Source organism: Triticum aestivum, chromosome 3B (assembly GCF_018294505.1).
Source record: "Triticum aestivum cultivar Chinese Spring chromosome 3B, IWGSC CS RefSeq v2.1, whole genome shotgun sequence".
Lineage (NCBI taxonomy): Eukaryota > Viridiplantae > Streptophyta > Magnoliopsida > Poales > Poaceae > Triticum > Triticum aestivum.
The window spans coordinates 234,696,921-234,720,104 of NC_057801.1; the positions used below are offsets into that span (position 1 = coordinate 234,696,921).

Sequence of the window (23,184 nt, forward strand, 5' to 3'; positions counted from 1 at the left end):
TCGTGTATTACCTTAATAACACACCACATGATTACTCTAGAGATAGATATGAACTATGTGTACTACATGAACTCGAATTCTATTTTTTGAATACACTTGATGTTGATTTCAAATAATAGTACATTTGATGTACTAACTATGTATTCATAATCTAAACCATGTTCCATACGTACACCGTGTTTATCACACAAAGTATAGTGCCCCGCCCCCTACATTATGACAAGTATTTAGACCTGAGTTGTAAAAGCCACACGTTAAACCAAATTATAATCATTGTTCTACATTATGATATCTTCTTCAAGTATCTGTATCCACTTTTTTATAATGAATTATGATCTTTGTTTGTCTTTTACACCTTCACGATCCTCTTCTATTTGTAGCTAGCTAGCGCTAACTTTCTATCGTGCATGCACACGCCCGCCCCCCTCTCACCCACCCTTAGCGTCCCCTCCATCGCACACGTTTATTATTTCTCTTTAGGTCGTCCACCAGCGGTGTGTGTAGGCCCCGGCTCCTTCTTTCCGGCACACACCGGTCGATATACCTCTCTAGCCAAGTGTGCCTACAACAAACACATATACACTTCCCCTCTTCTCTTCTCACCATCCATGCCCCCCTATGTCCAATACGATTCCACGCGTGTGCACACCCCCGCCCCTCTTTTCATTAATCACATACTCACACACTCCTCCCCCCTCGACATGGTAGGCCTCTCACACCACACTACACCACGAAAAACTTTAAGGGCAATCAACTGCCGGGAAAAGTTAAGAATTTGGGTCACTTGTACTGCCGGCAAAGCTTTAGCTGCCGGGAAAAAAATTATAGGGTGTGCTATGTGCCGGCGATAATGAACTTACAAGGGCAGTCTATCTGCCGGCGTCTTTAGGGTCGGTCCATCTGCCCTAAAAAGTAAACAAGGGCGGATGCACTGCCGGTATGCATGTTGGCGGGGATTAAAAAATTCGGACCAAAAAGCGCGCGAGGCAGCCGCGGAGAAGCGAAAACATAGAAGTCACTGGAAGCGCACGGCCGCCGCACGCAGCCCTAATTTCTTTACCCACATCCAGTCCCCACCTCTTCCCTCAGCGCCGCACTCACCAAGTCAACATCGATCCCCATCGCCCCGCATCATCGCCGCCCGGTGCCGTCGCCTTGGATCCCCCACCCGCACCATCGCCGCCCGGTGCCGTCGCCCCCATCCCCTTCGTCCAGTACCGCGCCGCCCCCTCTCTCTCTCGTCGCTCCTCCTCTCCCCCGATCTGGATCTGGAGGGAGAGCGCCTGGTCGCCGCCCTACCTTCTCTACCCGTCGCTCCCCATCTCTCCTCCCTCCCACTGTGCCTGCCTCCATGAGCTCCGGCCTCTCCCCAGCCGGCGACGCCCCTTTCCTTCCACAGCCAACGACGACCAATCGTCTCCGACGAGCCGCTGTGGCGTGCCCTCCTCCTCCTACTTGAGTCAGATCCGGCCACCCCAGCCTCGGATCCGGCCACCCCAGCCTCGCAACCGGCATCCACCGCCCACCTGCATGCCTCATCGTCGTAGGACACCGCCAGGATTGTTGAGCTGCTGCTCCTTGTGCTGCTGTTGATGTGTTGTGTTGATTGGTTGCCTGCCGTTGGCGAGCATGGCATCTGGGAGCCAAATATCATTGGAGTATGGAGATTTGGTAAGCATACTTGAGCACTTGAAAAATACTACACCATGGCATCTGACTGTACTCTGTACGTTGCTCCCTCTTCTTTTCGTTCCTCTGTTCTGCTTCTTGCCAATAGTAACTGTATGTACGGTCCGGATGAAGTTTATTGTGAGAGTTTTTCTGCATTATAACTATATACAAACTATGCTCTGTTTTAGTCTCTCATTCCCTTTAAAATAAAATCCCCACTGCAGCCATATCTTAATCAATCAAATTAAATGTCCTGTTTACAATTTTTGCAGTGCAAAAGGCCCTTTTGATTCTGGCGTCATTGCATTAAAACAAATAATCATTCTAGTTGTTCTTCAGATATTTTGTTTGCAATTCTGCATACACAGGGAGCCAATAGAAGTGACAGAACATGTGCTTTTGTGGGTCTACTTTTCTTGGTTGTGCAGTAATGCATCGCTCAAGTAATTTGCTCTGACTAGAAGCTGCTACTGGCAAATGCCGATGTGGCTAGATGGCATCGTGTCAATTGAATTTGAGTCTGCTAGCATAAAGATTTTGCTATCAAATGCAGTTCTTTAGTTATACTTAATAACACGTTTTGTGCCCTGGTGTGTTTGTGAGATACTGAGGCGTCTTGCTTCTTTCATTGCGTAGCTAGCCTTTTCTCATAAAATTTACATGTGGGTGAACAAATTGACCAGAATACTATGTGCCATAAATTCACCTTTTCTCCTAACAGACTTATACTTGGCACTATGATCTTTTTAGAGAAAACCTTGATGGGTCCAAAGCTGTCCAGATGCATTGTGAGTGATGGTTGAGATGTGGTGCAAAATGGAATGGAATAAACTTCTTGTGCTTGTAGGGAGCGGAAGCGGATGTGATCGGGGATCACCGTGAAGAGAGTGCTTCCTTGGCTCGCTACCAAAGGAAAATGGTGAGTTTGTTACTTGAGTAAAACTATCATCTTTGTTCTTAATTTTTATTGTCTCTTTAATGAGTAGATACTATGTAGTATCTTGGCACATCGTTAGGATTAAGACATACATCTATTGCCTCTCTAATCAATACATACTATAGTACTTGCTCTCTCTAAAAAATGGTCGAACAATGCCAAACTGAAAGTAACAACGATGCTGGCACTCGTTCATTTATAGTTCCATATAGAAGATGCAAAAGGCTGGAACTTCATGCCTTGACGTGTAACATACTGCAACTTAATGCTGCTTGTCAGTATGGAACACCACGGGTAGTTAGCGCTTGTGTTTTGCTCATGCTCCTGGCAAATCCTTTTGGTTCAGAAAGCTTATGTGTTCTGGTATGCTCCTTGGTATATTTCAGAGTGACTAGTTTCTACTCATTCCTGTTTCTGTCTTTAAGAATAGTTTGGAAACTTAAATGAGGATGTGTTGCTTTCTCCAACACCTGTAAGCTATGTTCTTAAATATTGTTTCTTAAATTACTGCAGAGTTAAGGTTCTTTTTTCCCGGTGTATTGCTTTGAAGAATAAGGCCTTAAAGGGTGTGTCTTTAAAACTCTACTAGTATTGTTGTTCATGTACTAGTCTTGTTGCCGTCACTGGGCATTTTCAATATATATATTTTGATATTTGGAGAATAAGTAGTTTATATGAATCATATGCTGGACGAAAATATTTCCATATATAAATATGCCATGACTAATTGGTAATTTTATTACATGTTGGATGCTTTTTTGACCTTCTGGGAGATATGATATATGAGCAAGTGTTTCAAACTTTTGACCTTTTCTGTTAAGTTTATATGTAAACTACTACCCTTTGAAGATATGAGAATGAATGCCATGTGATACAAGTTAAGCTTGCTTACTGTACTGTGAACTGAACCTGCCTTTTGTCTCTTGGGATGTTGAAATTTCACTAGTATATATATCACAAGTCAAACTGAACTTGAGAGTTCCATCCATACGACAAAATCTTCAGCGAGAGCTTAGCTAATCGCTTCAACTCTGTTGTTCTTAAATTTCTATTATCATATAGGTTGAGCATTTGTATCATAGCATTTGCGTGAACTATGGGTTGGACCGTCAACAATGCAAAGATTCTTTATTTGGAAAATCAGTGCATAGACAATAGATGAATCATTTGAGTAGTTCTGTGGCATGGTTTGAGATCTTCTGTAGTCCAGAGTGATCTTGCATTTCTTTGCCTGCATAGAATCCACTTCCTCGCCACATTTTCCATTTTCTCAAATGCACAGAAGGTAATCTGTGTCACTTTTCTCCATCTTGATTGCTTAATGCTCATTTCTTTACATTAGTGCATCTAAGTGGACAATCTTTTAGTAATGGGTGTGTGTGTTCTCATTCCAGTAAATAAATATTAAGAAATTACATTTGAGTTGACTAGGCCTTAATATCTGATTCACTCAAACAATTAAATGGATGTTAAATGTAAAAGCCACATTGTAAAGTGCTAAGAGCATTGTTTGTTTATAATCTGGTATTTGTTCCGTAATCTACTATCTGGTTGAAGCTATGGAGTCTAGTGAGCAGGTTGTGCTTTTATTAAATACTTCTGATATGTGGTAATTGGTTTGCTTCTTTTTTCAGGTCTGCTTTTGCACCCCACAAGTTTATAGATATATGTTTTGTGAGCTAAAAGGACCTATTGGTAGAATCTAACTCGGTTTTTGGATTTTTGGATTTTAATATCTATCTGATGAAGTAGCAATCTAGGATGGAACCAGTTTCTAACTGAAACTAAATGTTATATTTGGTGATGTTATACTGGAGACATGAACCTACAAATGTATGTATGTATACATGATGGATTGTTGTCCTTTTGGCTGTGATGTAGTACTGGACTTGCGAACCTGTATGTATGCTGTGATGCAGTACTAGACTCGTGAACCTACAAATGTATACATATGTATGTATGCATGCAGACATGATGTATTGTTGAGATATATATTATGATGCAACTTGAATTACTCGAAATGTGTGATTTTCCGTGTACACATTGAAGTCTAGATTATGGTATAAAATTGGGTGGAGAGAAATGATAGGTTGAATTCCAAGGTAATTTGTGCGTTGGCAGTGTACTTAATTAAGGGCACATTCATTGCCAGGAATTCTTCTATCTGCCCTGTATTGTCAGTCTGCCAGGAAAAATGTATTTGCCGGGAATAGTTCTAACTGCCGGCAAAAGGTCCAGCAATGTAGGTCAGAGGGACTGCCGGGCTTTCTTGTAACTGCTGGGAATTATATTTCCCGACAGGACTTTCAAGGGCAGTTCGTATTTGCCGGCAAAAGGCATTACCGGCAGACTTTTTGCCTCCACTAGCTGGTTTTCCCGGCAGATAAGGCGACCCCATAATTTTTGTCATGGTGTAGTGCCACCTCCTAGCCACACCCTCTCCCCCTGTCTGTCTCTCCGGACCTTATTGCTTCTAACACATGCAGGCGTGTATATGAACTGATCTCCCTACATATAGCCAGGTCGACTATAATTTGTTTTCACCAAGCACCGATACACTAACCTCGATAGTTATGTCTCTCCCTTTCTCGGGCACACGACGGTTGATCTTCCTATGTAGTTACGTATGCTTACCACAACCATATCTTCTCCCCTCATCATCCTTGAATACCTCCCTACCCGTCTCTCACACGCACGTGCATAGACAGACAGACATCCCCCGCCCTCTCTTATTGATATTGCACTCATACCCTCCGTTTGTCTAACAGGCCTCTCCCACCATTTGTGAGACGCCACTCCACCACCAACCCTTCGACGATCTACCTTTGTCTTTTCCCAAACTTATTCCTCTGCTACACATATCCATGGATGTCGATCGATCTCCCTCAATACATAGCTAGGTCTCTCTCCTTCCCACACATATACTAGTCGATCAGTCTCTGCCCCCTCCCCCCCCCACACACACCGATAGTCGAAAGTTGTAGGTAGGTATCCATGCCACGGAGAAAAACTGCACCTCTGCCCTCTCAAATTCCAGTAGGCCAGCCGCCCTGTATCTTTGACGTGGGCAAACACAAATTCGATGGCACTCTTTATAGATCGCGCAGCCACACACTTCATCCCTGTTTTCAATTCTATCGATATCTCTCGTCCATGACTCTGTTTCACACACATTGCATATGTCACGCTTTTCTGTTTGAGATATCATCAACACATTGCCTCTGTTTCGCACAAACCATCTCTCTCACACCCACCCACATACGTACCTGCACCTAAAGAAGAAGTGCACGCAGGACACACGTACTCACGTCTCATTCCCGGCCACACCCGCGCGGGTACACGGTGGATTTCGTTTCTGTATGAAAAGGCAGCCCACGTGATAATTTGACGCGTTTAGCGGTTGTTTACTCGAAGGAGGGTCGGGTACCGCGCCTAGACGGAACAAAGTTCGACTTGATGCGTTAGCATTAAATAAAGTTATATATTCCTCAATGGCACATACAGAATATAAAACGATTGTCGTGGGGAAAATGGAAAAATGGGTTTGTCTCTCGTCACACCATCTCACACAAGGCGGTCGTGGCCTCTCTCTCTCTCTCTCTCTCAGTGTTGGTCAGTGATCCGGCCGCATCCTATCCGCCGGCGGAAAGGGAGGATGTGCATCGTCTCTCCGTTCGACGGTGTTGAGGCAGCACGTCCCGATCTGCGGTACCTGCCGTTCTCTCTGATCAAGCTCCGGCGCGGTAGGGCCTTCGCCACTTGCTCGCTGCCGCAGTATGGGTAGATCTCGGCCGCTGGCGCCCTCCTAGTAACATCCCGACGACCCTCAAGTACAGCTTCCTCCGGCCTTGCTCCACTGCCCATCTTCCCATGTTGCTGCATGTGGATCTTCTTTAGTTGCTTGCTTAAATCATATCTCGGTCGGTGTACTTTCCATCTTGCAATATTGTCCTCAAACCATTTTTGATAAACCACCATGTGCTATCTTTCCCTTATTACATGGAACATGCTTCTTTTTTGTCGGCGTTTGTGTCTTCAACTCGTGTTATTGGGCAGTAATTGTTTCCTTTCGACCTCCTTTTGCAAACAGGGCTATCCATTTTCACCTTGTTGCTATTGCGACCTTTTGGTGAACTGCACAAATCACTTTTTTCTAAAGAGTGTTTTGTGCAGTTCCACCAAAATGTCACACGGGCAACGTTTTTACATTTATGTGGGACTGCGGAAAGGGAGATTGGTTTTGCTATCCTCCTCATCCAACTCTGTGCCTAATCTTCTCCAACAAGAAGTTAGTCCTAAAGAGAGATCATAGAGGTGATCGGCTTCTATTTATGTGTGTTATGTTTCATCATCTAGTTCCACTATTATTGTAATCACACTGACTTGATATCTTTGCAAACAGGGATGGTCCGCTCGATTTTAGTGGAGATGCACAAAATGATCAGATTGTGGTGTCCTTCATACACCTCTTTTTTGGCTACAGAGCTGGGTGAAACTAGCTGCCAAGGAATGAACACTGTGCCAAGGAAATGGAGCCATGCCTACGAACAACATCGATCAATTATATTTTTTCTTTATTTGTACACCTTCTCACAACTTTGACTTCAGTTGTGATGTGAATATTGACGCTGATCTGCGAACCATTGAGATGCATTAGCCATGGTAGTTTCATTTGTATTTGATGGAATGTTGCAACGAGATAATCTCGAGGCAAGACACATGAATCCTAAGTTGAAACCTTTTTTTTCCCGCGGGAACCAAAGTTGAAACCTTCATAGCATCACAATACAATTTCATTAAAATTATGTGTACATATAAACAAATCCTGAAGGATTGATAGCAATGCCAGAAATAATTCAACTTCGTTTCGCCGACATGTTGGACACCCTTCATCCGGCTCTACCTGCCATGCAGAAATATTGAGTGCACAACACAACTTCAGGGAAAGATTCACCCCGGTCGTTGCGCCGCAGTAGTAATGACTAGTGAGCAGTCAAATCACAGAGCCCCACCTTCGCCACAGTAAGTTGCTCGGACGAAGCAACCATCATTTCTCTGTTCCTTGAATCCGCTGGTACTCCCATATTCCCACAGTAATAAGTTGCTCGGGCGAATCAACCATCACTATATCCGCTCACGTGTGATGACCACAGGAGCTATCCATTCAGATTGCATGTTAAAAAAAATAAAGGTCGATAACTAATGCGGCAAACTTTCAAAAAAATAATAATGCGGCACCTCGGGCCAACGCGGCCAGATCGCATTTTGCACGAGAAATTACACACCATGTTTCATTGACATGTGGTCCCGTTCCAACATATCAGTGAGACGACGACGAGTCCTTTTCTACTAGTATTTCCGAACGAACGTGTAGGCCGGGGCGCCTCTTCGTGAACCGTGGCAAACTGGCAACCGTCCACCGACTCTTCGCCTTTCCCTCTCGATTTGGAACTGCTGTCGCACGCTCTTCCTCTCGCTCCTCCATTTTCCTTAAGCCCTTCACCCTTCCTTCTGCCATTGTTCGATCGTCTTCTCCATGGAGGGAACAGGCCGAAAACGACCCCGTTATTCTTGCCCCGATCTGAAAGATGACGTGGTGGAGGAACTCATTGATCGGTGCGACGCCATCACCTCGGCTAGCATGGCAGGTTCGTTCAAGACCATTCTCGACTCAACTAATAACATCATTACAAGGAACCCAAGGGTCAAGGAGCGGTTTGATCTCTCCTATCTTCTTCGCCGTGACCCTGATGACTACTGGCGCGGGGACGACGGAGGCCTCGCCTTGTGCAAGTTGATGCCGCTTGATAATGATACGTATGATGTTAAGATGCCATCGCTTGAGGGCAAGGATTGGGCAGGCGTAAATGGAGATTGGGTTGTTTATATTGGGTAAAACTGCGAGTGGGAACTTGTGAATGTGTACACTCGTCACCGAGTTCCACTTCGAAAAATCTCAGCAGACTGCCCAGAGGTTGAGCACACCGGTATTCTACGCACGTTCAAATACGATCATGGTTACTGTCTTCTATGGAAGATAGCAATTTGTCGAGTTCCCAACCGCTCTTGGAATTACAAGAACTATGAAGTTGTTGCTATGTTTGACAAGCTTGTTGCCGTCCTTTGTGCTTCGACTCGATGGATATTGCTCAAAAATCAGTTTCTATACACGGATGTGTACTGTGATGCAATTCAATACGAGGGTCTTGTGTTTGCTTCCACCGCTCATGGCACTATTTTTTGCATGGGATCCTCGTAGTTTCGGTACGTTTGTCTTCCACCGTAATTATAATTGTTTCATCCACATGCATGCGGGTTAGCAAGTTTCCCTTTACTAATTAACTTTCTTCTTGTGTTTCCAAGGTCCTATGAACATTCCACCACCTATACTTGAAAATTTATATAACCAAGGGGGAGATGACGATGGTGATGATCACGAGCATGAGGACAAGCAGAACATATATACTCAGTGGCGCCTGGCAACAAATTCCGATGGATCACCTCTTCTTGTCTGTATACAGCGCACCGAGTTTGTTACTACTAAGGGAGCACGTGTTGTCTCCCATGGTCGCACTCTCCGGACCTATTCCAACACCCGTTGCATGGTATTTGGGATGGATACTAGTGTGCTAGCACCAACACCTTCTCCCTGGTACAGAATTGATAGTCTTGGAGAAAACTCGCTCTTCCTTGGACAAAACTATCTGATGATGGTGAAAGGCGATCCAACTGCTATTGACACAATGTTACTAGTACCATTTATGAGAAGCAACTGTGTCTATACCTCAGACATTTGGGTGGTTCTCTACCCTGGTGCTGATATAGTAGGCCGCTTCAGCCTGGATGATCAGTCCTGCGTTGGTTTCGAGATCGACAATAGATGGCCCGTCCCAGAGAATCACTTATGGTTCAAAACAAGCGTTCCAACACCGAGGATTGGTTGAGTTTAAGTTCATTTCATTGCTTGTTATTTGTTGTGTGATGAAAATTTTAGTATTTATAATGTATCCTCGTTGTCGATGTGGGTTGATGACCTGTTGTATGTAATAAAATGATATGCCTGTGATAAACTTACTAAATTTATGAATGGCTTTCGAGTCGCTTCTCTGAGTGAGTGGTGCGACGAGGCAGAAAAATATTTTCTGAATACATAATTGTACGTGCATTGCAACAGGTTATCAGATGAGGCCAATCAACAATAGTAGTACACTATTTGTACTAGCTTCACATGCTTCGCGCGTCTGGCGGGTGTTTTTACTATACCATATGTTAATGTGTTTGTTGTGGACATAGCTTCGGTGCCTTAAAGGCACCTGCCTTTGGGTCACTGACGTGTGGGCCAGCCACCTGTTGGGCCCATATGTCATAGACACAAAGGTAGGTGCCTTAAGGCACCGAAGCATCATCCGTTCGCTGTATGTAACCGGCACCTCGAATCCTCGATACTAGTACTATATAAGTAGTAGGAGTAGTAGGTGGCATGGGCTAGAATAAGCATTCACGTCCAGGAGTACGGCACACGCCACCACCACGACATCCATCTGACACCATATTATTTCTTGGAGTCCATGCTAGAGCAATCTCTTCAACCTCGTCGTTTCTCTAACTTCAGCCATCACGCGGTGGGCGAGGTGGGGGTTTGCCGATAGTCCGTTTCCTCAACTGCGGTCCCACTTGTAAGGCCAACTCCAACGCACGACCCCAAACGGACCTCTGTTTTGCACGGACTCCAACGATAATTTTGACTAGAAAAGAAAGACCAAAGAAAACAAGAACCACAAGAATACATTTTACTACTCTAGAAGATATCCAACTTCCATAACTGCTCCTGTAAGTTAGATTAGTGCCTTCTCGATGCATTCATTGTTGATCTGCAGAGGCTCGTTCTTGTGTGCTTCTTTCTTCTTCAATTGTAAAGAAGTAGACATTGCTTCCTCGCATCTAGTCTCATGTCTAGCCTCTATTCTAGTAGGAGTATCAACAAGTGCACTAGTCTCATCTCTAGCCTCTATGCTAGCTAAAAGTGCTAGAACATCTACTGAATTGCGCTCTATCAATATATCGATGTACTCTTCTTCCCAATACCAAAACTTGCATCCATTCTACTCCCTCCATTCCACAATACATGCCTTCTATTTGTCAAAATATAGATGTATCTAGACATGTTTTAGTATATAGGTACATCCATTTTTGGACAAATGGAAGTCAAGTATTTTGGAACGGAGGGAGTACACAATAATTTTTTTAGCACAACTAGTCTAATCCGAGAGCATAGCCGAATATTTGGTCGGGTTCTTCCTCCTTTTGCTGACACGTGGGACATCCAGCATCCAGGTCGTGTCATGCAAGAAAATAGAGTGGTAGTTGAGGCCACGTGATGTGCATCTTGGGTTAAACTGTAAATAGAATCTTACTACTCTTGAGTAACTCCAAAAGCGGCCACCGAAGATCTTTATTGGATTTGTTTTTCATCACCAGCATGTCGAGGTGAAAGATGTGCAGGTTTAGTGGGTCCTCTTGCGTTTTTACTAACATGTGGGACCACATGTGAGCAAACAGACGATGGGCTCCACGCGTCCGCTGGCTGGCTGAGAAGAGAGATAGAGGAGGATTGAGCACGGACTCTAGGAAATTTGTTCTACGTAACCAGCACCTCGATATTCGCGTGTGGTTGTTTCTAGAATAAAAAAAGGAGGTACCCCTACTTATGTTACTCCCACTATGCCTAGCCTAAGGTTAGTAGGTGACCTTGCGCTTGGCTCTTCGCCTCTTCCGGAAGTCGATGGTTCTACAGTAGTGCTTCTGGCAATCTGACACCAAATGAACTGTTGCACGTCCACCGCTTGTAAGCAAAAGTTTCTCCTCGTGATGCGAGCCACTGCGCACGCGTTGGCGAGGGAGAAGGCGTAATCAAGCTTCTCGTCGTTCTGCGAGTTGACGGGACACATCAAAGTTATTTAGTACGTACTCTCTCCAAAAAAGGGCTGACTATGTCATTGCTACCATCCCGTGCTCCGTCGTTGAGTACGTGCACTATTCACATGCCATCGAGGATAAAAAATATTGCGTAGGTGCCATCGAAGTGCACGAACCTTGCGCGTTTTCCCCTATTTTTTGCCGCCTGCCCACCTATAAACGAATAAAAGAACATGACCTTTTCGCTAACCACTAAAAACGGTACATCAGGATGCTAAGTTGAAGATGTTTTATACTCCCTCCATTCCCAAATATTAGACTTTTTAGAGATTTCAATAAGGGACTACATACAAAACAAAATGAGTGAATCCACACTCTAAAATATGTCTACATACATCCGTATGTTGTAGTCTATTTGAAATGGCTAGAAAGACTTATATTTAGGAACGGAGGGAGTAGTTTATATTGAATTATTGATATCCATGCAACAAGCCACACATGTACATGACGCATGCAGCCACGCATGTACACAAGCCAACGCACTAACTCCATCCGATCCAACTCATGCACATACATGCACAGCATGGAGCACACAACGCACGTACACAACACGTGCATGCACACACGCTCGGCCGCAGAATGCATGTGAATAACACATGCATGCGCACATACTCAGCTGCATGGAGGCGTGTGCCATCCGCGGCGACGTCCAGTTCGTCATGCTACGGCGAAGCTCGCACGCAACGGTGCATACGCATCTCTTGCAGAACCTCTTTGCCGTTGTTGCTCAACTACTAGTCGGAGACAAAGACGACCGCAGCCTTGGCCTTAGAGCTAGCACCGATGGAAAAACACGCATGCTGCACACACACGAGCACGTACGGATTGCCCACGACGTGGTGGTGGTGCGTCCCCAGTCGCCTCTACTCCTTTTGTGCACGTTGTCTATCAAGGTGGCTGCATGCTAATGATGATGTGGGTGAGATCTTCTAGGACTCAGATGATGACGAGGAAAATTATGAGACACAAGGTGACGTACACCATCAAGGTCCAGGGTCAAGGGGGTTCTAGTAAGTGCTTAGATGTGCTTAGAGCAAGTACAATAGAGTTGAGTCAGCGGGCTATAAGGAATAAACTAGTATATTTCTGCTTAGTTGGAGGAAAGAGAAGAGGAGAGAGAAGGTAAGCGGGCTCTTCGTGAAGAGCCAGCTCTAGCACGTGCTCCTAGGCACTTTGTGAGAATGAAAGGTGGGCCACATAATAAAAAAGTAGTACACTCTTTTGATCTACTATTGTAGATGTTGACTATAAGATGGGCTGTAGATGACATGCCACTGGCTTATAGCCAGTAGCTGGCTATACTATCAACCATGCTCTTGGATGAGGTGCTAAATGCATTAAATGGCTTAGTAACTCAAGTCTTCAATGCATAGGTGCTTAGTTTATTGGTGCCACATCATATTTTATGCCTACGTGGCAGGCTTTGCAGCTATACATGGTGGAGCACTGGGAGAGGCCAAGGCTGGTCATAGTAGGGAGTAACTTATATTGTAACATATTACTATGTTACTCTAAACATCTCTATAAACCGGAAAGGAGGGAGTAGTAACATAGACTAGTGTCATATGCAGAGTATGGGAGCACATGATGGCCCTGTTTGGATCCGAGAGTTAGAGTTAGTTTGGACTCAACTAACCCAAAAATATCCAAATAGGGAGGGTTAGTTTGGGCTAGATGCATCTAACCCACTCAAAAAAACTTCGAACCGATCCCAAGTTGGCTTCTCACCTTCTTGGCCCAACAAAAACCCCTCCCCCTCCCGCGCGCGCTTCCCACCCGACGCCAGCTGAGCCTGCCGCTCCACATTGATGGCAAGTCAGGGCGACGCGACCTCTCACTGCTTCCGCTGTTGAAGTGGCGCGCCGACCGAGGGCACCGCCCGCTGCACGCCCGACATTTCAGACTACACAGTGGAGAGTAACTTTAGAGCAAGTACTACAATTAGATGACCTAAGCAGGCTATAAGGATTTAAATATAGTATTTGTGCTTAGCTGAAGGAGAGAGAAGAGGAGAGAGGAGAGAGAAGAGAAGCGGATTGTAAACGTGTGGCCGGTTGTACTCCAACATACTGTACTTTGTGAGACAAAAGGTGGGGCCATTATTGGTGATATAGTATTTATACTAAAGGGACTAACGTACGCCTTAATTACTCCATTTTTTTGAGACAAACCCTGGTGGGGCTATTATTAACTTGGACGTGGGGTTTGGGGGCCAAAGGCCTACTATTATACTCGCACGACCGACCTGACATGCTCTACCCTAGCCGCCGCTGTATCATATAGTCTCGCACCATTCCAGATCTTAGCGCCGCCACGCAATTCTTCTCCAGCCCTCCTTCTGGCGTGCACCGCAAGAAGGGACATCAGTCCTCTGAACCCCACCTTTCGTGATCCTGTACGTGAGAGGGGCGATCAGGTTTTTGGGGAGCACACTCCTGTGACTGCTGCCAGCGATGACTTCCTCAACGACAGCCTTCTTCCCGACCTCGGTAACCTCTTCATCAATGACATGAGTGAAAACATCAACCACGTCGTTTCTGCTCCCGCTGTACAGTATGTGATTCTGTCCTCCTGGTTTAGTCTGCATCATTACTTTGATATTTGCAATTGTTGTCATGATCTATTTACTGCTAATTCGGATTAAATCTCATACTAAATTGCTCATATATTCAACAATCCAATCCAAAAACCTGATTACAGGCAATTTACTCTGAGTGGTTTTGCTGCGCTTTTGAAGCCGCCTACTTTTAAGGGGGTGCAATATAAAAGGTGGCGCACAAGAGCAGTATATTGGTTTCAGATCATGTACTGCTATGACGCCACTAAGGGTAAGCCTGAGGGCGGTCTTAATCCTACACAGCAGGAAGCTTTTCAGTACATGGATACTCTCTTCAAAGCTACCCTGCTGAGTGTTCTTGACGATTCCATTGTGGATTCATATATGTCGTTTGACAGCGGCAAAGACATGTGGGCTGCGCTCGAGGCCACGTTTGGCCCTCGGGCGCTGGCAACGAGTTGTACGTCATGGAGCAATTCTGTGACTACAAGATGACTGATGAGCGCTCTGTTGTTCAGCAGACTCATGAGATACAATCACTCTCTAAGGAACTTGAGTACTTTAAGTGTGTGTTGCCGGACAAATTTGTTGCTGGGACCATCATTGCCAAGCTTCCACCTTCGTGGAATGATTTTGCTACTCCTCTGAAAAACAAGAGACATGAGTTTTATGTTTTGGATCTCATTAGCACTCTTGATTTTGAGGAGAAGGTGAGAGCAAAATACACACGTGCTCGGGTCGCTGAGGGAGCTTCTAGTGCCCACATGGTACACGAGAAGAACTTCCAGCCCAACCAGCCCCAAAACAACAAGAACAAATCTCAGGGGAAAGGCAAGTTTGATGCAAAGAACAAGCCATCACATTCTACCAACTTCAAGAAGAATTCTCATAACGGGAAGGGATACAAACCTCAATTTTGGTAGCACCGCATAAAATTTATATGGCTGCATCTACCTGCTGTCAGCTAACCTCATGGTGCTCCAGGATTCCTACATTCATAACTAGGTACAATGACCACCGCAAGATGAAATTAGCTTATTCGTACGTTGACTTGCTGAATGCAGTGTGGAATGATCCTGTTATGTGTGGAGGAGCAAACAAGCAGTGTAGCCGAAGGTGGAAATCAACCAAGGACTTATGAAATTATATATAATCTTCCTCAGGCAGGTCAGTATTCCCTTCGTCCAGATGATTGTGTTTTGTCATGCCGAGCTATTGATATGTGCTACTATTTTGCAACACCATTTAAGTATAACTACTGTTTTCCTATCTTTTCAGATTCAGGACAATGAATATGATTTTAGGGGAACTGCATAATATGGACTCATGTTGAGTCATATCTATTGCCTCATGTGTTTGCTCAAATGTGTCATCATCAATTACAAGATGAGGCAGCTAGTTAGCTGTGGAGTTGCCAACATGCTCAAAGTGCTTGCAACATTGAGAAGAAACAAGCATGCCCAGGAAATTAATGCGTGCGCAGGGAGGCCCTTTGCTCAGAGAAGCATCGACCGGTTTTCTTTATTTCCACACCTTGTCACAACTTTGTATTGGTTATAGTATGGTGAATCATTGAGATGCATAGACATGTTGAACTTTTGTTCTTCTAAATGTTAGTTTAGTGTGAATGTATGCATCCAGTACTACATCCTCTAATTTGGTGGATGCACACAGAGAAAATAAATCTCCTTAATTTAATCCATAACCATCCTATTAAATAGGCCTAGTAACAAACCAGGCGCATGCAGTGGCCGGCGGGCACATGCATCTTGCATGCATGGACAGTCAACCAAGTCCATGCGCCAGCTCCAATGCAGCAACGCAAAAGAAGAGAGCGGTTCTTGGGAAAAAGCGAGTAGTTACTGCAGCGGGCCTTATAACAACGAACAAATCGCTCTCCCGCTTCCGTCTCCCCCCCCCCCAATTCCCCCCGCTCCCCAATCTTCCTCACTCGTCCAGAAAACCCCGCTCACCTTCTTCCTCACTCGTACAGAAAATGCCTGCTCCTCTTCTTCCACTCCTACAGAAATCCCCAACCCTCCTTCTTCCCCACTCGCACTGCCACTAGGCTCGTCTCTGGCTACTCTTCTCAAACCCGTTAGCTCGGCGCAACGCCCACAAGGAAAATGGAGTCGGCTGGCCCCAGCGCCAAGAAGATGAGGCTCCCGTCAGCGGCGACGCCGGATGTAGATCCTGCACCCGGTAGCGCGGGGAGAAGCGGCGAGCCCCCCCACCCGGACCGCATCAGCAATCTCCCGGATGTAATCCTTGAGGAGATCCCACCAAGGATTGCTGCCGCACACAAGTCCTCTCAACTCGGTGGCGCCCTCTATGGCGCACCGCGCCCCTCAATCTTGACTGTCGTCAGATATCTGTCCTTCCTAAATTTGATATCCTCAGAGTCATCATCTCTTCTCACCAGCAGGGCCTTGTTCAATGCCTCTGCATCCTGACACGCTACCTGTTGTCCATAGCCGGCAAGGTGGACGCTTGGCTGACATCCCCTGAATTCAGAAAACTCCAGCAGTTTGAGTTGTACCATTACCACAAAAGTTTCATACCATGAACACAACAAGAATTCGTGCCCACACCACCATTGTCCATCTCGTGGTTTTCCTCCTCTCCCACACCGCCACCTTCGCCGGGTGCCATCTACCAGACGATCTGGTACAAATGCTTCGACTCCCATTGCTAAAAAAACTTTTGCTTGTGGTGGTTTATCTGTCGGAGGCCTCACTGCACAGCATCATCCACTCCGGTTGCCCTGCCCTGGAGTGCTTGCTGATTGTTTGGGAATAGAAATCGGTATCAGTTATCTCCAAATAAAGTCGCCTCACCTTAAAAGCATTGGAATTTTTTTGAAGGACAACAGCTCATCATGGAAGATGCCCCTTCACATGAAAGGTTGCTCCTTCATAATTATTATACACCTTCAGAAATAACTGTCGTCTCTGCTCCCAAACTGGAGACCTTGGGTGTAATTCGTGACCCGTTTAATAATCATAAGGAGTTGGTGTTTGGCTCCTCACTTTTTCAGGTACCGTATATTATCATCTACACATTTGTAATCATATGCTGAATTTTTCATTTGTGCGCATAAGTTTTATATCATCTTGGAGTACACTTTGAGTACTAATATTATGTTATATTCTCAATGAAGAGTTCATCCATTGATAGCCTATCAATGCTGCCGGATTCTGTCAAGATCATATATATCAGAATGTATAGTTTTCATCTGGACATAATTATTGGCTTGCTGCGATGCTTTCGATCTCTGGAGAATTTATACATAGAGGTGATGATTTCATGCACATTGAAAGCCCGTATATATTGTACTAGAATTAACTGTTCAGCTGTCGTTCTTTCGACATACTCTTTTTTCAGATCTTAACTGTTTTCAATCTTCATGTCTACTTAGGCAGAACCACATGGAGAAAAACATATAACCAATCGGTGGCGTAATAAGCACAAGGATTTTCTCAGTTCTCATGACATTCGTTTGAGGACAATAACAATGTGACGATATGCATCCAACCAGGCAAACAAAAGCTTTGTCACATTCTTCCTGTTGAATGCGAGGTTACTATTGTCCATGAGGCTTAATTTTTACAGCAAGAGATTCTCACGGACGAACACGTTGAACAGCAAAAAAAAAGAAGTTTCAGGTGGACAAATGGGCTTCTAAACATGCTCGGCTTCTATTTACAACAAGTTGTAGACATCCTAAAATAAATTTTTTTGCACAGGGTGTTGAATTTATGGATCAGACCGATCCATTTGTTTGTGACTGCAAAAAAGAGTGGTTGGGTTAGATGTTACTGTCATGTTCAATCTGGGTTTTGTCTAAAAATTTGATGAACAATTAATCCTTGGGCTTTTTGTACCATTTGTGTGCTTGACTTGCATGTTGTTGCCCTCGTACTCCCCTCCACCTGCCACTACACTGCCGCATCTTCCATGGCTGTTGTTCGTTCCCATCCGAGGCCTTACCATCGTTCTCCGCCTTGGTTCGCTTGCTGTGCCCGCTGCCATCTGGTGTTGTCAACATGGTCAACAACCAAGAGGAATCAGGAGATGACTGTACGTGGAGAGGCTGACAGTAGGGACCCACCAGGGTCATTGCATTTCGCAAGCAGGTGCCTCGTTATTACAAGCCAAAAAATACTTCCTCCTAATTGTTTGACAATTAGGTCCCACGCCATTGTCAATGTAGTCAATAAATGAAAAAATTACACAACGAGCGGATAACACCAGGGACACAGCAGCTCCCCCAGTTGTTTTTTAGTTTCAGAGACGGAGCTCAGCTGTGCACTGTGTGGGAACTGTGGCCCGTCTAGCCCACGCTTATGCTTTTATTAAGCACATGACGAGCTCAGTTGATATATTTTTTTCTTTTTGAAATTGGCTAGCCCAGTTCTTTTTTTTGGAGAATACCAAAACCGAGGCCTACTTGCTTTTCTCAGTCCTGCTAGGCTACAAATCTTTCAAGACGAGGAGGGATGTAAGTAGTAAGAAATGGGCTTCCCCAGAAAACGGGCTATAAGTTGTAAGAAATGGGCTGTAAATTTTTAAACCAAAGCCAACCGGCAATTGCATTAAAACATCATTTTTTTTAGGATTTCTCTACTCTCTAGTCTTATAAAAACCAAAGCCAACTGGCAATTACATTAAAATATCATCTTATCTCCCACAAGATAAACTACTCATACAAATGCATCTTCATGTTCCATGCAACGAACGGGCATCTTGCTAGTTAAGATTCTAAATTTCATTATTTTTTTGCGGAGAATTGTTTTTTGACTTTTATTTTTATATAATTTTTTGAAAATTATTTTTAACGTGACTCGAAATTTCGTGATTAAAAGAGATCGGACCCCATCGAAATATGAAAAATTTCGTTGAATTTTTTAGCAGTGCCCAGAATATATGGTCTGTAATGATAATAAAAAGAATATGGGCTTCAAATATCCTTAAGAATAAGCAAATGGGTTGTAAATTATTGAAAATAATGGCTAATGGGTTGTATGATGTTTTCTACAGATTTGGAGGTTGACTGCTGGGCCTACTAGGTTTACGATGACGCTGTCCTGATTTTTTTTGACGCGTACGCAAGGCTTTGTCAACTTATTCAACACACATCAGTGACTGTTGGATGTCCATCCAACGGCTGTCGTGCTTCTTCAATCTCTGATCTTCCTGATCCAGCCGCCCAAACCAGCGCCGGCGGGACTGCCTGCTCCCTCCTCCCGTGGCTGGCCGTGCTGCCGCCAGGCCATCCCTCTAACCACCCACACATCCTGTTATTTTGCGGCGATATCAGCCTCACCCGCAGCCGACCAAGTCAGCGCTCGTACTCCCCTTAGTGTGGGCATCCGCTGCGGTGGCTTCGCCGGCTCCGGGTGGTTCTCTTCCTAGGCCTCGCCCTCGTCCATCGCGTTTGTGCTCTCGGCGCGGCGAGGTCAACATGGTCAACAAACAACAGCCATCAGAAGAGGCTGACAGTAAGGGCCCACACAGGGAAGCGCCTCCTTATTACGTGCAAAATAATGATTCCTCCACCTGATAGCTGGAACCCAAAGGAAGGGCCTCTGTATTTCGCGAAAAAAATGTTTCCCCCACTGTCAGCTCGGACCCACCGGAAATGCCTCCTTATTACGCACAAAAAATGAATACTCCCTCTGCTAGCTGGGACTCACCTTGGTGGGAGGCTGACTTGTGGGCCTACTAAGTTGATGGGGACGGAGGGCTTTGTCAACTTAGTCAATATGAACAATTCCAGCTGCAGTGACCGTACGATGTCCATCCAACGGCCGTAGTGCTTCTTCAACATCTAGTCTTCGCGCTCTAGCCGCCCAAAGCAGCACTGGTCGTGTCGCATGCTCCTGCCTCCCATGGCCGGCTGTGATGCCGCTGAGGCCTCACCACCCCCTACTACTCCCACCGCTGGCCAGGCCATCCCTCTACTCACCCACACCCCCTGTTATTCTGCGGCGACGGCAGCCTCACACCGCAGCTGAACCAGTGAACCCTCGTACTCCTCTTCGCGTGGGCATCCACTGCTGCATCTTCCCTGGCTCCACGTCGTCCCCTTCCTAGGCCTCGCTGCCGTCCACCATCGTGGTGCTCTCGGCGCGGCGTGGTCAATATGGTCAATGACCGACTTCCATCGGAAGAGTACTGTACATGGAGAGGCTGACAGCTGGGTCCACGGCAGCCGCAAGAAAGTGCCTCCTTATTACGCGCAAAATAATTATTCCTCCACCTAACAGCAGGGACCCACCGGACGGGCCACCATATTTCACGAAAAAATGATTCCTCCCCTGACTGCTGGGACCCACCAGCTACATCTTCGCATGCAAGGAAGTGCGTCCGGGCAAAAAAAACGATTCGCCTCCCTGACTACTGGGACCCACCAGCTACATCTTCGCACGCAAGGAAGTGCCTGACAGTCGGGACCCACCTGGTCGAAGCGTACGTAGCATTGTCATTCTGGTCGCGAACGTGTACGTACATATATAATGGTTGATGTAGAGGTGCGCACGTGTCGTAGTAGAGGCGCGCACGTAGCATGTACACGTACGTACAGCGGCCAGGGTGCAAGAAAAAAAATACGGCCACGTACGTACATATGGGCAGGGCCTCGAATGCCTACTCGCGCATAAGTACGGCCAGGGCTCATGTACATGGCTGGATCAGAACGGAGAAACTGCGTCGTCGTCGTGTTCATGGGGAGGCAACGGAATCCGTCGTGTTATGGGGAGGCAACAGAATGTGTCATGTTCATCGGGAGGCAACGGAATGCATGGGAGCCAACCATCTTGGACGGAATAGGCGATGGCAACGAGGCCTGGCGTACCGCAGAACGGAGGAAACGGCCTTGTGTTCGACTGGCCACATTCGAAACGGGATCCTGTTCATCGGGAGGGGTCTGGCATACCGCAAAACGGAGGAAACGGACCTCCTACGGTCGAAACGGGGTTCTTGTTGATCGGGAGGGGTGTGGCGTACCGCAAAATGGACGAAACGGACTTGTGTTGGAGCGCTACGTTCGAAACGGGGGTCCTATTCATCGGGAGGGGTGTGGCGTACCGCAAAACGGGACTCCACGGGATATTGTTCATCTCCACCGTCGACCTCCTCCAGCTTCCACGGGCTACCGTCGACCTCCTCCAGCCTCCATGGACTCCTGTTCATCCAACCTCCACCACGCGCTACTCCACCGGCTATTATTCAACCACCCCTCCACGGGCACCCCTTCACCGTCTACTTTTCATCCAGCCATCACGGGGTCGTCCTGTTCATCTAGAGGCAATGCCACGGGGTGCTGTTCATCCACCCCCACCACTCATTATTCATCCAACCCCCCCTCCCGCAACGCTCACTGTTCATCCAATTGATCGGCTTCAGTTAGCAGCAGTAGCGAAGGAATCGCTCGATCGGGTTCAGTTAACAGCCATCGATCGATCGCTCGGGTTCAGTAATGCGTAGCCTGCAGTGCAATCACTCGGGTCCAGTTAGAGCCCAACGCCTCGCTCGGGTTCAGTTAGAGCCAACGCCTCGCACACACGCACATACGTGTACAAGAGAAACGCGCATTGCTGGGCCCCCGACCTCCCATCGTAACCGGGAACTCCCCCAAATTTTCCTCGCCCTCGCTTCTACGACGGTTTTTTCCATCATGGACGGCCCAAAGAATGTCATGCAGCTGCATCTCCGGCCCGCCCAGGACGAAAAGCCCATTTTCTATCATGATTTTTTGTCATAGAAGTAGGAGCCCACCAGATCTATGATGATACCGGGTTTTGTCACAATTATTGTCATAGAAGTGTCATAAGTATGACAGAAAAAAATTTCGTTTGGCCCAAAATGTCACGGGTGTGTCTTTTTTTTGTAGTGCAAGCAAAGTGAATGATCATATGAGGATATAAGAGATAATGTCATGCAACAAGCATTAATGTAGCATAGCATATGATCAAACACATGATCATCCAAGTATCTCACAAAAGGCATAATGTATCAAGCAAACAAGCAAACACATGAATAACAAAGTTCAACCACCAAAAAGACAAGAGAGATGAAAAGCAACACTCTCTCTCGAAGCCTATGATCTATGCATTTTTCTCCCCCTTTGGCAACAAGTTACCAAAAAGTTCACAAAAAAATGCATAGTTCTAAACGACTCTCAGGCTTGGTCTTCATGTGGTGGTGTAGAGATGGCTCCAAGGACGGAAGCTTCTGTTGATGTAGCTGGAGCTGGTGGAGTGGCAGCTGGAGCTGGTGGCATTGAAGTTGTAGCTGGTGCAGATGATGTAGCTCTGGTGTCTAGAACAAGCACTGCAGCAGATCTCTGTCAAAAGCATCTGTGGTAGACTTGCCCTTCTTCTCCTCCACATCCTCCTGAAGTTGCTCAACTGCAGTTTGGATCTCAGTAACTTTAACATCAAGAGCATAAAACTTCTGCTCTATGATTCTCTCCAAGATCTCCTGGTTTTGAGTCAGGGTGGCCAAGCCCTTCTCAATCCTCAAGGTGGAGGCAATCAAGTAGCCAAGCTGTTCTTGCTTGCTCTTCAAGAAAATCTGAGATGCCTCTTCAGCCGTTGGCAGCTTTTGCAGCTTTCTCAGCCCTTGCTTTCTCTTTCTTCTCTTGTGCTTGCACAGATGATGGTTCATTTTCATCCATCACAATGGTGTTGTCCTCAAAATCAGGGTAGATGGGCAGGTGCTCCTTGTCCAAAAGATATGTGCCTGTGCCCATCTTGGAGTTTATGAGCTCCTGAATGTGTGGGGCATATCCACAAGATCTGTTCTGATCAGCAGCAGTCCTTTTGATTGTTTCCACAATCAGACTCATGACTTTGAATTTCTGAGGCACATCAAATATATGCAGCAAGTTGATTGCATGGCCTATAATCATCTTGTGATCACCTGACTTGGGCAGCAAAGTGTGCCTTAAGATCCAGTTGATAGTAGGCAATCTTGACAACATGTAGTGTACAGATCCAAACTTATGTGTCTCTAGTGCAGCATCTGGGATCTCTCTGTA

At 45.9% G+C, this 23,184-nt stretch overlaps 1 long non-coding RNA gene across 1 annotated transcript; it reads left to right on the forward strand.

Annotated features, from left to right (window-relative positions):
- Positions 1-1,046: 1,046 nt before the first annotated feature.
- Positions 1,047-4,624, forward strand: LOC123069489 (uncharacterized). Its single transcript, XR_006432590.1, has 2 exons — positions 1,047-1,671; positions 2,422-4,624. It is a non-coding gene; the product is annotated as an uncharacterized lncRNA (long non-coding RNA).
- The last annotated feature ends 18,560 nt before the right edge of the window (positions 4,625-23,184 follow it).